Below are 11626 nucleotides of genomic sequence, written 5' to 3'. Positions count from 1 at the left end.
GACTGTGTAGTCCATGGGGTCACAGAGTCAGACACGACTGAGCAACCTTCACTTACTTACAGAATAGGTTTAGTGGTAATGCACGCTCAGATTTTGTTTATCTGGAAACATCTTAATTTCTCTCTCATTATCGAGGAACAGCTTGGCCAGACACAGGATTCTTGGTTGACTGTTTTTTCTTTCACCATTTCAAGTGTATCATTCAGTGCCTTAGTGGCTTCCAAGTTTTCTGATAATAAATGAGCTGATAATCTTACTGAGAATGACTTGCAGGCCTCTTTTCTCTTGATGTTTCTGAGATTTTTCTCTTTAATTCTCAGCAGTTTGATTATAATGTATGTCAATGTGGAGATCTTTGAGCTTATCCTCCCTGGAGCTGGGTAAGCGTATTAGAAGTTTTCATCCATTATTTCTTCACATAGTATCCTCGTCCCTTTTGCTTCTCTGCAGGGACTCTCATGCTTGCTCTGACCCACCTGATGATAATCCAGGAGTCCTCCAAGCTCTCTTCTCCTCTCTTCCTTCTTTATTTTCTGCTCCCCGGTTTGAGCATCAGCTGTCCTGTCTTCAAGTTCACTGAACCTTTCTTCTGCTTGATCAAGTCTGCTGCTGAGCCCATTTGGTGAATTTCCCATTTCAGTCACTGTACTTTTCAGCTCCAGATTTCTGCTTGCTTTTTTTTAAAAATTTCTATCTTCTTGTTAATATTCTCCTTTTGTACATGTATCATTTTCCTGATATCCTTTATTTCTGCCCATGCTTTATTTTCCCTTTTTGAGCATAGTTAAAGCAGTAGTTTTAAAGTCTTTGCCTAGTAAGACTGATACCGTCACCTCCTCATGGATGATTTCTGTAAATTTATTTTGCTCCTTTAAATAGGCCATATTCTCTTGTTTCTTTGTAGGCCTTATATTTTTTTGTTGTTGAAAATTGGAGAATTGACCATATGGTAACTCTGGAAATCAAATTCTTCCCTTTCCCAGTATTTGATATTCTTTTTCTTTTCCTTCTTTCTTTTTTGTGCTTCTGAAGACTGTACTGGTCCATTTGTTTTGAAACTTTTCCAAACAACTGTTATAAAGACTATTGCTCGTTACATGTGATCATGGACTCTCTGTTCCTACAGCTGCTGTTCGGACAGAGATTCCTTGAGAAGCAGGAGCCTGCCCAGTTTTCGCAGCCTGGGTCTGTCCTTCAGCACTTGGGTAGACTTGCTCTGAGCCTGGGGACAAGCCCAGGGTGAAACCTTGCCAGGCACGAATGCGTCTTTCTAAATTTCTGCATGTGCGTGGCTGCTTTCAAACGTCCTAATTTCTCAAAGAGTCACCCTTGAACTCCTTCAGCCCTGAGATGGTCCTTCACATTTCTCCAGCTGCAGTCTCCTGCCGCAGGAGTCCGTGGCTCTAAAGTCACCTCACAGCCTTTATGAGCTGCGCCTGCCACTGTTGCTACTTGGGTTTCAGATTAAGCAGGACAGAAACGGTGCCTTGCGTCATTCCTTCATGTAGTCGCCAGATGCTCACAGCCATTCGCAAATATGGGTTTCTCTGCTCCTCCTGCACTGGGGCGGGGGAAGGAAATGGAACTGGGTGGCAATTTAAGCCCAAAACTGCCCCTGTACTGGGGACAGGCAAGGGTGAGTAAAAATGCCAGTAAACTTTCCTGCTCTTCTGAAGATGGCTTTTTCTGGGTTGGACATTAGCTTCGTTTTTGTAAAGCACTGCCTGTCTTCTAGAGTTCTGACAAGTTAGTCCTGACAGTCTCCCATCTTTTTCAGTCTTTCTGTGGAGAACAAGATCTTAGAGATTCCAAGCCCATCACAGAGTCATTCTGAAAATACAAGCGTGTGAGACTAACCTGGTACAAATGAATAAATGAGAAATAGATACGAGGGGGAGTAGACGAAGGTCTTCCTGCTGCAGGATGCAGCCAAGAGCGGGAGCAATTAGCAAAGCGTCGTGGGTGCTGACGCCTTACATGGCCCCCAAGCATCTCCCACAAGACCGTATTCATCCCGAGGGTGGGGAGGAATCGCTTTCCAGTGGAAAATCTGACAGCCTCACCTGAGCCGAAGTGAGCTCCCAGTGGTGGGTCCAACTGATACCACATGCCTCCAGATACGGGACACCAGGAAGGACACACCCCCACTCTGCCGAATGTGAACTCCAACCTCAGCACAGAAAGGCCAGGGCGGACCCAGACGTGGGGACGCTTCCCCGGTAAACAGCCCCCACTCCTCAGGAAGGGTGTGGTCGAGAAGCCCAGAGAAAGGCTGGCGGCAGATTTCAGGTTAGAGGTGACCAAGGAGGCTGTGCTCACGCGATACGCGGCCCTCAGTCAGACCCCAGACTGGGAGGAAGGCACGAGAGCAGGGCGAGAGTCGGGTGCAGCAGCGCGGCCCAGGGGATCCGGCGGTGCTGCGCCATGGCGGGCCCCGCCTTACTTCTGGGAGACACACACCTGTCTCTTTAGGGTGAAAGAGCAAAGCCTCTCAAACTCCAGTGTTGCAGAAAAAACTGTGTAGACACAGAGAGGAGAGGGCAGGCACAGCACAGCCCAGGAGCAGACAGTTCACCAGAGGGAGCCGAACACAAACACTGGAGGATCTGGGCTAATGACAGCCAGGAGCTCTTCACGCTATTTCTGCAACTTCTCCATAAACTGGAAATCATATCCCAGAGCTCTCCAGAAAGCTCCATGCTGGCAGTGGCTTGGAGAATGGACTATAAGGAGACCACTGGGGGCGTGGCTGCAGCTGGACACGGCGGGGACACGGTGGTGAGGTAGGAGAGGACCAGGGGGAGAGGTGGGAAGCAGGGGGCAGAAACGGGGGAGAGCGAGGGAAGGCCTGGGAAGAGCTGGCCTGTGCGGGGGCCCTGGCGCGGCAGGTCCCCAGGCGAGTGCAGGCGCGGCCCCCCACTCCCCTCTCCCCCACTTCTCCCCAGCCCTGTAAGCCTCCTGGAGAAGCGGCACCCCATACAGGCCAGGGTCTTGGGGAGGGACGTGGGGTCCCCCTGAAGGGCAGAGGCCAGGCAAGGGACCAGATGTGGACGGCAGAAAAGGTCAGGCCCTGGGCCCACGTTTGCTCAGGATTAAGGCAGCGTGAGGGAGAATAAACAGTGGCAGGAAGGGTGTCCTGGACGCCAGCAGAGACGACCAGGTGTCAGTGGGCAACGTGCCTCCTGCCTCCAGGAAGCGCAGTGTTGACTCAGCACCGCAGCCTGGCAGAGGAGCCCCGGCGCAGCCGCACGCTGCCTGGAGTGCCCCCGCCCGCCCGCCAGCGCTGCCAGGGGCGCCTGGCCTCCCCTGAGGCCGCACAGGCCAGCCATCCGCACCCAAGCCCCGCCTGCTGCCCTCTCCCCTGGCCGCAGGGCCCAGCGGGAGGCACACCGCTGTCCTGGGTCTGGGCTTGGCCCCTGGTGCAGGGAGCTGGGCGGCAGGGCACAGTCCTCCTGGGGGCCCCGCCCTCCTGGGGGTCACAGGCCCGGGCCTCATCCGTGGCCCCCGGAGGCCCTCCGACTTCACTCCGCTGAGCTTTCTTGGGGAGGCTGAAGGGCTCCCTCCCACCTGGATACAGTGTTGGTGTTCTGCCAGGACCCCTCCCTCCCCCATCTGTGATGTGGTCAGTGCAGTAAGTGGGGGCACCCCAGAGATCGGTGAGCTTGAACTCTGTCCTGTAGCAGGACGGGGGCTCACAGCACGGGGGGGTTCTGTGTCCAGGAAAGGCCTGAGGGGTGAGCGGGACTAGCGGGTGTCAGACGGAGGCCTCCCAGGCGCCCCAGCTGGACCCGGCTGGACCACCTCCTCACGTCGGCCCCCAGGCCTGCCCAGCAGATCTGCTGAGCACTGCCGGGCCCCCTCGAGCTCAGGGCCGCTCAGGATGGACCTCCCTGGCTGGCAGAATGGTGGGGCCAGCAAGGGGGCAGCAGTGGCCGAGCACCCCCCCCACAGCCCCTGCCGGGACCCCTTCCCTGGGGAGGCTGCCTCGCCTCTGGATGAGGGTCTTCTGCCAAGCGGCGCAGCCTTTGCCCGGGCTCCCAGGGCTCTGGGGTCCCCCCGCCACACCCTGGGCCTGTCGTCCACGTCTGCACATCAGGCCAGAGACTGTGTGAGCGACACTCACATCCGGGCGCGCCGAGCAGAGACACAGGAGCCAGCCCTGCAGCCGTGGCTGGAAACACAGCCTTCCCAACGCCCAGAGCTGCCCTGGGCCAGCTGTCTGCAGGGGCCCTGGGAGGCGAGGGGCTGGGTGGGAACCCTGGGGGTAAGAGCCCTGGCAGGAGGGGGCACCGCTGGGAGCTCCTGGGGGCTTCCTGGGCCGGCACAGCCCCATGGAGCATTGCGTCCGCCAGGGCAGCAGCCCTGCGCCCACTGCTTTCAGCAGGACCGGGTCCCTGCCGGCTTCACACACACTGAACAGCCCCCTCCTGGAGCCACAGAGGCTCGGAGGCACGGCGTGCACACAGCCAGCAGGAAGCAGAGACCCCACCCAAGGCAGGGAGCCGGCGCCCACTTCCTGGTCCTGGAGGCTAAGGGCCAGGAGGGGGTCCAGGAAAGAGCAGGTCTGGAGACAGGACAGGAAGGCCCTCCACCGAGGGCTCAGCATGGAGTCTGTGAGGCTGAGGCTGAGCCCACGAGGCCCAGGCCACCCCTCTCACCTGGAGAACAGTCTCCAGATGCCCAGGCTGCCGGGGGCTGCCAGCTCTGTGAACACTGGTGCCCCCGGGCTTGGCTTCCCTGGAGAAAGCCGGGCGGGAGGGGTCAGGGTCGGGCAGGGGAGGGGCTGCCTCATACCCCCAGGGGCTTCTAGCCCCTCGCGGCCTCCAGTGGCCAAGAACCCATGCAGAAGGGTTTCCTGAAGCGGGCGGCACCTGCTGACCGCCGTGCCCCCCAAGGGTGCCCCCTGCTCCTCACTGCATGGGGATGGGGCTGTGGCACTGCAGGACGGGGTGGCCCTGAGCCCGCCATGGGTGCTGGGCGCCCTCAGGGCCCGCACCTGGGGAGTGGGGCATCGAGTCCCCGGGCCCTGCGGGGTGTGGGGGCAACACCCAGGCTACCGCAGTCCATGTCTGGCCGGGTCAGCTCTGACCTGCCCTGGGCGCTCTCCCACCTGCCGTGCCTGGGTGGACCCCTGCTGGGCAGCAGGGGCCCTGGGGGTGGGCTCTGGGGGGGTCCTGGATCCCAGGCTGACCGCACAGAGCCCCCAGGCTCCGGGCCAGAGCCCTCCAGTCACTCCTGCCGCGTTGCAGTTCTGGGCTGGTCTGCTGGCAGCTTGGGTGGCTCCCATGTCCCTCTGTCCATCCTCACACAGTCCTGGGAACCATGCTCCTTGAAACCTCAGCCATGGACACGTTTTCCTCCAGAAGCCAGGACACAGGGGCCCTACAATGGTAACATGCTGACGTCCTGTTTTTATTCTATTCTGCAAAGAAATAAAACCCTGGTGGGCGCCTTGAGGTGAGTTCCCTGAGCCATGAGAAAGCCGCCAAGGCAGACAGTGATCCGGGTCAGTCACTCTCTCCACAGTGAAGGGAGTTGCTGTCGTCAAAGCCCAGGGATGTTGCCAATGTCTGGTGTGTATCTGGTGTTTTACATCCCTTGGAAGACTCACTCCCCACCTCCCGTCTCCCTGTGGCCTCAGGGGCCTCACCTGAGTGATGCTGAGTCTCCTGGAGTCCAGAGTGAAGGGCATCTCTCTCTACGCCACCGCCACCCATCTTTCAGTTCAGTCACTCAGTCGTGTCAGACTCTTTGCAACCTCATGAATCACAGCACGCCAGGCTTCCCTGTCCATCACCAACTCCCGGAGTTCACCCAAACTCATGTCCACAGAGTCAGTGATACCATCCAAACCATCTCATCCTCTGCTGTCCCCTTCTCCTCCTGCCTTCAGTCCTTCCCAGCATCAGAGTCTTTTCCAATCAGTCACTTTTTCACATCAGGTGGCCAAAGTATTGGAGTTTCAGCTTCAGCACCAGTTCTTCCAATGAACACCCAGGACTGATCTCCTTTAGGATGGACTGGTTTGACCTCCTTGTGGTCCAAGGGACTCTCAAGAGTCTTCTCCAACACCACAGTTCAAAAGCATCAATTCTTTGGCGCTCAGCTTTCTTTATGGTCCAACTCTCACATCCATACATGACTACTGGAAAAACCATAGCTTTGACTAGACAGACCTTTGTTGGCAAAGTAATGTGTCTGCTTTTTAATATGCTGTCTAGGCTGATCATAGCTTTTCTTCCAAGGAACAAGCATCTTTTAATTTCTTGGCTGCAATCACAATCTGCAGTGATTTTGGAGCCCCCAAAAATAAAGTCTGTCACTGTTTCCATTCTTTCCCCATCTATTTGCCATGAAGTGATGGAACCAGATGCCATGATCTTCGTTTTCAGAATATTAAGTTTTAAGCCAACTTTTTCACTCTCCTCTTTCACTTTCATCAAGAGGCTCTTGAGTTCTTCTTCGCTTTCTGTCATAAATGTGGTGTCATCTGCATATCTGAGGTTATTGATATTTCTCCCGGCAATCTTGATTCCATCTTGTGATTCATCCAGCCCAGCGTTTCTCATGATGTACTCTGCATATAAGTTAAATAAGCAGGGTGACAGTATACAGCCTTGAGGTCCTCCCTTCCCTATTTGGAACCACTCTGTTGTTCCATGTCCAATTCTAATTGTTGCTTCCTGACCTGCAAACAGATTTCTCAAGAGACAGGTCAGGTGGTCTGGTATTCCCGTCTCTTTAAGAATTTTCCACAGTTTTTTGAGATCCACAAAGTCAAATGCCTTGGCAGGGTCAATAAAGCAGAAGTAGTTGTTTTTCTGATATTCTCTAGCTTTTTCGATGATCCAACAGATGTTGGCAATTTGATCTCTTGTTCTTCTGTCTTTTCTAAAGACAGAGAAGACTCTTGGGAGTCCCTTGGACTACAAGGAGATCCAATCAGTCCATCCTAAAGGAAATCAGTCCTGACTATTCATTGGAAGGACTGATGCTGAAGCTGAAACTCCAATACTCTGGCCGCTTGATACGAAGAACTGACTCATTTGAAAAGACCCCGATGCTGGGAAAGGTTGAAGGCGGGAGGAGAAGGGGACGACAGAGGATGAGATAATTGGATGGCATCACCGACTCAATGGATTTGAGTTTGAGTAAACTGCGGGAGTTGGTGACTGACTGGGAGGCCTGGCGTGCTTCAGTCCATGGGGTCGGAAAGAGTCAGACATGACTGAGAGACTGAAATGAACTGAACTGAACTGATTTTGGTGTTGACCATCTGGTGATGCCCATGTTTAGAGTCACCTCTTATGTTGTTGGAAGAGGGTGTTTGCTATGACCAGTGCATGCTCTTGGCAAAACTCTGTTAGCCTTTGCCCTGCTTCATTCTGTACTCCAAGGGCAAATTTGCCTGTTACCCCAGGTATCTCTTGACTTCCTATTTTTGCATTCCAGTCCCCTATGGTGAAAAGGACATCTTTTGGGGTATTAGTTCTAGAAGGTCTTGTAGGTCTTCATAGAACCGTTCAACTTCCACTTCTTCAGCATTATTGGTTGGGGCATAGACTTGGATTACTGTGATATTGCATGGTTTTCCTTGGAAATGAACAGAGATCATTCTGTCGTTTTTGAGATTGCATCCAAGTACTGCATTTCGAACTCTTTTGTTGACTATGAGGGCTACTCCATTTCTTCTAAGGGATTCTTGCCCACAGTAGTAGATATAATGGTCATCTGAGTTACATTCACCCATTCCAGGCCATTTTAGTTCGCTGATTCCTAAAATGTCGATGTTCCCTCTTGCCATCTCCTGTGTGACCACTTCCAATTTCCCTTGATTCGTGGACCTAACATCCCAGGTTCCTGTGCGATATGGCTCTTTACAGCATCGGACTTTACTTCCACCACCAGGCACATCCACAACTGGGTGTTGTTTTTGCTTTGGCTCCGTCTCTTCACTCTTTCTGGAGTTATTTCTCCACTGATTTCCAGTAGCATATTCGGCACCTACCGACGAGGGCAGTTCATCTTTCAGTGTCCTATCTTTTTGCCTTTTCATACTGTTCATGGGGTTCTCAAGGCAAGAATGCTGAAGTGGTTTGCCATTTCCTTCTCCAGTGGGCCACGTTTTGTCAGAACTCTCCACCATGACCCGCCCATCTAGGGTGGCCCCACATGGCATGGCTCATAGAATTAGACAAGGCTGTGGTCCATGAGGTCAGATTGGTTAGTTTTCTGTGATTGTGGTTTTCATTTTGTTGCCCTCTGATGGAGAAGGATAAGAGGCTCATGGAAGCTTCCTGATGGGAGAGACTGACTGGGGGGAAACTGGGTCTTGTTCTGATGGGCGGGGCCATGCTCAGTAAATCTTTAACCCAATTTTCTGTTGATGGGCGGGGCTGTGTTTCCTCCCTGTTGTTTGACCTGAGACCAAACTACGGTGGGGGTGATGAGGATAATGGCGACCTCCTTCAGAAGGTCCCATGATGCACTGCTGCACTCAGTGCCCCCAGCCCTGCAGCAGGCCCCCGCCCACCCACGCCTCCCCAGAGACCCCTGGGCACTCCCGGGCAAGTCTGGGTCAGTCTCTTGTGGGATCAGTGCTCCTTTCTCCTGGGTCCTGGTGCCCACAAGGCTTTGTCTGTGCCCTTCAAGACTCTGTTTCCTCAGTCTGGTGTAAGTTCTGCTGGCTCTATGGTGGGGTTAATGGCGACCTCCTCCAAGAGGGCATATGCCATACCCAGGTCTGCTGCACCCAGAGCCCTGCCCCTGCAGCAGTCCACTGCTGACGCATACCTCCTCAGGAGACACTCACACACAGTGCTGGCTCTGTCTCTGTGGGGTCTCTGGGTCCTGGTGCACACAAGAATTTTCCACAGTTTGTTGTGATCCTCCCATCTTTAGATCAGATCAGATCAGTCGCTCAGTCGTGTCTGACTCTTTGTGACCCCACGAATCGCAGCACGCCAGGCCTCCCTGTCCATCACCAACTCCTGGAGTTCACTGAGACTCACGTCCATCGAGTCAGTGATGCCATCCAGCCATCTCATCCTCTGTCTTCCCCTTCTCCTCCTGCCCCCAATCCCTCCCAGCATCAGAGTCTTTTCCAATGAGTCAACTCTTCACATGAGGTGGCCAAAGTACTGGAGTTTCAGCCTCAGCATCATTCCTTCCAAAGAACACCCAGGGTTGATCTCCTTCAGAATGGACTGGCTGGATCTCCTTGCAGTCCAAGGGACTCTCAAGAGTCTTCTCCAACACCACAGTTCAAAAGCATCAATTCTTCGGCGCTCAGCCTTCTTCACAGTCCAACTCTCACATCCATACATGACCACTGGAAAAACCATAGCCTTGACTAGACGGACCTTTGTTGGCAAAGTAATGTCTCTGCTTTTGAATATGCTATCTAGGTTGGTCATAACTTTCCTTCCAAGGAGTAAGTGACTTTTAATTTCATGGCTGCAGTCACATCTGCAGTGATTTTGGAGCCCAGAAAAATAAAGTCAGACACTGTTTCCACTGTTTCCCCATCTATTTCCCATGAAGTGATGGGACCAGATGCCATGATCTTCGTTTTCTGAATGTTGAGTTTTAAGCCAACTTTTTCACTCTCCACTTTCACTTTCATCAAGAGGCTTTTTAGTTCCTCTTCACTTTCTGCCATAAGGGTGGTGTCATCTGCGTATCTGAGGTTATTGATATTTCTCCCGCCAATCTTGATTCCAGCTTGTGCTTCTTCCAGCCCAGTGTTTCTCATGAAGTACTCTGCATATAAGTTAAATAAACAGGGTGACAATATACAGCCTTGACGTACTCCTTTTCCTATTTGGAACCAGTCTGTTGTTCCATGTCCAGTTCTAACTGTTGCTTCCTGACCTGCATACAAATTTCTCAAGAGGCAGATCAGGTGGTCTGGTATTCCCATCTCTTTCAGAATTTTCCACAGTTTATTGTGATCCACACAGTCAAAGGCTTTAGCATAGTCAATATAGCAGAAATAGATGTTTTTCTGGAACTCTCTTGCTTTTTCTATGATCCAGTGGATATTGACAATTGGATCTCTGGTTCCTCTGCCTTTTCTAAAACCAGCTTGAACATCAGGAAGTTCACGGTTCACATATGGCTGAAGCCTGGCTTGGAGAATTTTGAGCATTACTTTACTAGCGTGTGAGATGAGTGCAATTGTGTGGTAGTTTGAGCATTCTTTGGCATTGCCTTTCTTTGGGACTGGAATGAAAACTGACCTTTTCCAGTCCTGTGGCCACTGCTGAGTTTTCCAAATGTGCTGGCATATTGAGTGCAGCACTTTCACAGCATCATCTTTCAGGATTTGGACTAGCTCAACTGGAATTCCATCACCTCCACTAGCTTTGTTCGTAGTGATGCTTTCTAAGGCCCACTTGACTTCACATTCCAGGATGTCTGGCTCTAGGTCAGTGATCACACCATCGTGATTATCTGGGTCCTGAAGATCTTTTTTGTACAGTTCTTCTGTGTATTCTTGCCATCTCTTCTTAATATCTTCTGCTTCTGTTAGCTCCATACCATTTCTGTCCTTTATTGAGCTCATCTTTGCATGAAATGCTCCTTTGGTATCTCTGATTTTCTTGAAGAGATCCCTAGTCTTTCCCATTCTGTCGTTTTCCTCTATTTCTTTGCATTGATCGCTGAAGAAGGCTTTCTTATCTCTTCTTGCTATTCTTTGGAACTCTGCATTCAGATGTTTATATCTTTCCTTTTCTCCTTTGCTTTTCACTTCTCTTCTTTTCACAGCTATTTGTAAGGCCTCCACAGACAGCCATTTTGCTTTTTTGCATTTCTTTTCTATGGGAATGGTCTTGATCCCTGTCTCCTGTACAATGTCACGAACCTCATTCCATAGTTCATCAGGCACTCTATCTATCAGATCTAGGCCCTTAAATCTATTTCTCACTTCCACTGTATAATCATAAGGGATTTGATTTAGGTCATACCTGAATGGTCTAGTGGTTTTCCCTACTTTCTTCAATTTAAGTCTGAATTTGGCAATAAGGAGTTCATGATCTGAGCCACAGTCAGCTCCTGGTCTTGTTTTTGCTGACTGTATAGAGCTTCTCCATCTTTGGCTGCAAAGAATATAATCAATCTGATTTCGGTGTTGACCATCTGGTGATGGCCATGTATAGAGTCTTCTCTGTGTTGTTGGAAGAGGGTGTTTGCTATGACCAGTGCATTTTCTTGGCAAAACTCTATTAGTCTTTGCCCTGCTTCATTCCGTATTCCAAGGCCAAATTTGCCTGTTACTCCAGGTGTTTCTTGACTTCCTACTTTTGCATTCCAGTCCCCTATAATGAAAAGGACATCTTTTTTGGGTGTTAGTTCTAAAAGGTCTTGTAGGTCTTCACAGAACCGTTCAACTTCAGCTTCTTCAGTGTTACTGGTTGGGGCATAGACTTGGATTACTGTGATATTGCATGGTTTGCCTTGGAAACGAACAGAGATCATTCTGTCGTTTTTGAGATTGCATCCAAGTACTGCATTTCGGACTCTTTTGTTGACCATGATGGCTACTCCATTTCTTCTGAGGGATTCCTGCCCGCAGTAGTAGATATAATGGTCACCTGAGTTAAATTCACCCATTCCAGTCCAT

The sequence above is a fragment of the Bos indicus x Bos taurus genome, chromosome 29 (genome assembly GCF_003369695.1).
Source record: "Bos indicus x Bos taurus breed Angus x Brahman F1 hybrid chromosome 29, Bos_hybrid_MaternalHap_v2.0, whole genome shotgun sequence".
In the NCBI taxonomy this organism is placed as follows: domain Eukaryota; kingdom Metazoa; phylum Chordata; class Mammalia; order Artiodactyla; family Bovidae; genus Bos; species Bos indicus x Bos taurus.
The sequence above is the reverse complement of the archived record's forward strand: the minus strand, read 5'-3'. Positions refer to the sequence as shown.